Genomic DNA, 4,292 nt, shown 5'->3' with positions numbered 1-4,292 from the left:
TTTGGTCAAGATCCTGTTGTAATCTGAGGTAACCCTCTTCGCTGTCCACTACACCTCCAATTTTGGTGTCATCTGCAAACTTATTAACTGTATCTCTTATGCTCGCATCCACTTGTTAACTTTGTTTTGCTCTCCACAGATGCTGCCAGTTCTGCTGTTTCTCCAGCACTTTCTATTTTTATTTCAGATCTCCATCCTTCACAGTAATTTTACTGCAGATATATATTTATATATATATTTCCTGGGTTACTATTCAAGTAACTACATCAGAACTAAGGTCTCATCAAGCGAGTCAGAGATGTTTTCAGAGAGTGCTGAGGAAGTGCCTGCCCAAAGTTCTGGGTAATGCCCACACATTCAGTGGGTTAGCTCTTGCAAGACCAGTCATGTACCTCAGGCTGTTCTTCTAGTGTCCAATGATCCAGAGACTAGAAAATTTGGCCCAATGTCTCTGCTGGTTAGATGACTTGCAGAACATGTTGTGCTGTTCTGTCTCCATGAATCTGGAAGATTTCACACTCTGTACTTGCATCAACCTCTCTCACAGAGTGCGCAGCTCTCCATAGCATTGATGTACACCTGCTTCCCTTGATTGTACTTCACTTCCCAGTGATATTTTTGTACATGAAGTAACATACTCTGAAAACACTATAGAGGGGATCAAAATGGTTTGAGAGATATGCTGTAATTGTATCAGCCTCCATCATTTCCTCCAGCAGCTCATTCCATACACAAACACACCACCCTCTGTGTGAACAAGTTGCCTCTTCAGTCCCTTTTAAATTTTACCCCTCTCACCCTAAACTTATGCCCTCTAGTTTCTGGACTCCCCCAACCCAGGGAAAAGACTTTGTCTATTTATCCTATCCATTCCCTTCATGATTTTGTAAATGTCTATAAGGTCACCCCTCACCCACCGATGCTCCAGGGAACCAGCTCCAGCCTATTGAGCCTCTCCCTACAGCTCAAATCCTCCAACCCTGGCAACATCCTTGTAAATCTTTTCTGAACTCTTTCAAGTTTCACAACATCCTTCCAATAGGAAGGAAACCAGAATTTCATGCAATATTCTAAAAGTGATCTAAGTCCTGTACAGCCGCAACATGACCTCCCAACTCCTATATTCAATGCTCTGATCAATAAAGGAAAGCATACCAAATGCCTTCTTCACTATCCTATCGACCTGTGACTCCACTTTTAAGGAGCTATGAACCTGCACTCCAAGGTCTCTTAGTTCAGCAACACTCCCATTAAAGAACCTTACCATTAAATGATTAAGTCCTGCTCTGATTTGCTTTCCAAAATGCAGCACCTTGCATTTATCTGAATTAAACTCCATCTGCCACACCTCAGCCCATTGGTCCATCTGGTCAAGATCCCATTGTACTCTGGGGTAACCCTCTTCGCTGTCCATGACGCCTCCAATTTTGGTGTCATCTGCAAACTTACTAACTATGTCTCCTATGTTCACATCCAAATCATTTATATAAATGATAAAAAGCAGTCGACACAGCACTGATCCTTGTGGCACACCACTGAGCCAATTTTGGTGTCATCTGCAAACTTACTAACTATGTCTCCTATGTTCACATCCAAATCATTTATATAAATGATAAAAAGCAGTCACACAGCACTGATCCTTGTGGCACACCACTGAGCACAAACCTCCAGTCTTACAAGTAATCCTCTACCATTACCCGCTGTCTTCTGCCTTGGAGCTAGTTCTCCCTGGTATTTCATGAGATCTAACCTTGCTGACCAGTGTCCCATGGGGAACCTTGTCAAATGCCTTACTGAAGTCCATATAGATCATGTCCACCGCTCTGCCCTCATCAATCCTCTTTGTTATTTCTTCAAAAAACTCAATCAAGTTTGTGGGACATGATTTCCCACACACAAAGCTATGTTGACCATCCCTAACCAGTCGTTGCCTTTCCAAATACATGTAAATCCCATCCCTCAGGATTCCATCTAACAACGTGCCCACCACCGATGTCAGGCTCACTGGTCTATAGTTCCCTGGTTTGTCCTTACCACCTTTAAATATTGGCACCACGTTAGTCAACCTCCAGTCTTCTGGCACCTCACCTGTGACATCAATGAGATAAATATCTCAGCATGGGGCCCAGCAATCACTTCCCGAGCTTTCCACAGAGTTCTAGGGTACACCTGATCAGGTCCTGGGGATTTATCTACTTTTATGCATTGCAAGACATCCAGTACCTCCTCTTCTGTGATATGTCACCATCTATTTCCCCACATTCTATATCTTCCATGTTCTTCTCCATAGTAAACACTGATACAAAATACTTGTTTAGTATCTGCCCCATCTCCTCCAGCTCCACACATAGGCTGCCTTGCTGATCTTTGAGGGACCCTATTCGATCCCTAGTTACCCATTTTTCCTTAACGTATTTCTAAACTTCCTTTGGATTCTCCTTAACCATATTTGCTAAAGCTATCTTATGTTCCCTTTTCCCCTCCTGATTTCCCTGTTAAGTGTACTCCTACTGCCTTTATACTCTTCTAAGGATTCATTCAATCTCTGCTGTCTCTACCTGACATATACTTCCTTCTTTTTCTTAACCAAAACCTCAATTTCTCTTGTCATCCAGCATTCCCCACACTGATTAGCCTTGTCTTGCACCCTAACAGGAATATACCTTCTCTGGGCTCTCATTATCTCACTTTTGGTGGCTTCCCATTTTTCAGCTGCACCTTTACCTGAGAATATTTGCCCCCATCAGCTTTTGAAAGTTCTAGCTTAATACCATCAAAATTAGCCTTCCTCCAATTTAGAACTTCAACTTTTAGATCCAGTCTATCCTTTTCCATTACTATTTTAAAACTAATTGAATTATATTCGCTGGCGCCCAAAGTGCTCTCCCACTAACACCTCAGTCACCTGTCCAGCCTTATTTCCCAAGAGTTAGTTAAAGTTTGCACCTTCTCCAGTGGGTACATCACATACTGAATCAGAAAATTTTCTTGTACACACTTAACAAATTCCTCTCCATCTAAACCCTTAACACTATAGTAGTCCCAGTCTATGTTTGGAAAGCTAAAAATCCCCTACCATAACCACCTTATTATTCTTACAGATAACTGAAATCTCCTTACATATTTGTTTCTCAATTTCCCGCTGACTGTTAGGGGGTCTGTAATACAATCCTAATAAGGTGATCATTCCTTTCTTAGTTCTCAGTGCCATCCAAATAACTTCCCTGGGTGTATTTCCGGGAATATCCTAAGTATGCAATAATGCCTACCCTTACCAAAAACGCCACTCCCCCTCCTCTCTTGTCTCCCTTTCTATCTTTCCTGTAGCATTTGTATCCTGGAACATTCAGATCCTGGATCATTCAGCTGCCAGTCCCTGAGCCACATTTCTGTAACTGCTATGATATCCCAGTCCCATGTTCCTAACCTTGCCCTGAGTTCATCTGCCTTCCCTATTGTGCCTCTTGCATTGAAATAAATGCAGTTTATCAGTCATACCTTGTTCTCTGCTTTGATCCTGCCTGCTCTGTTTGACTTACTCCTTTTCCCAACTGTACCAGTCTCAGATTAATCTCTTTCTTCACTATTTCCCTGGGTCACCCCCACCTTACACGTTTAAATCCTCCTGAGCTGCTCTAGCTTTAGTATCTGAGGAGTTGTGAATGGTATTGAATCACCAATAAACGACCCCATTTCTGAACTTACAATATTCTGACTCAGATACAATCATGCTAACTCATTCGTGGCTCACTATAAACTGTGCATTTGCTACATTCAATTTAAAGGGGTTAATCTGAAGCCCATGACCAGAATGTTTTCCTGTTGTAAACTGGCACCCTGAATATTTAATTTTTTAAGAACCCATGTCATTTTTGTGAACAAATGGTAGTTTGAAATGAGGATCAGCTGTTTCAAAACCAGTGCCTGAAACTGTGGCTACAGCATGCCATGCATTAAACAACAGTTTGAAATGAGGATGAACTGTTTTAAAACCACTGTCTGAAAATGTGGCTGCAGCATGCCATACATTGTAAACATTGAACAATGAAGTTTGAGCCAAGGGTTTGTACAGATGCTGGTGTAAAGAAGTTGACTTATCTAGGAATTAGTAACCAGTTATCACTGACAGAGACCTTTTTTTTTGCTTGCCAACAACGGTGTGATTGGTTCTCAGCCAATGAATAGCTTGCAGCTGGATACAAGTTGCAGAGAGGCAGAAAAGTAACCAGTCCTTCCCCAGCTCAGGAGTAGTCTCTTAGTTCTGTGGTGTCAAACTCACAGTAAACGTGAAG

This window comes from Chiloscyllium plagiosum, chromosome 37 (assembly GCF_004010195.1).
Source record: "Chiloscyllium plagiosum isolate BGI_BamShark_2017 chromosome 37, ASM401019v2, whole genome shotgun sequence".
Lineage (NCBI taxonomy): Eukaryota > Metazoa > Chordata > Chondrichthyes > Orectolobiformes > Hemiscylliidae > Chiloscyllium > Chiloscyllium plagiosum.
Note: the sequence above shows the minus strand (reverse complement) of the source record.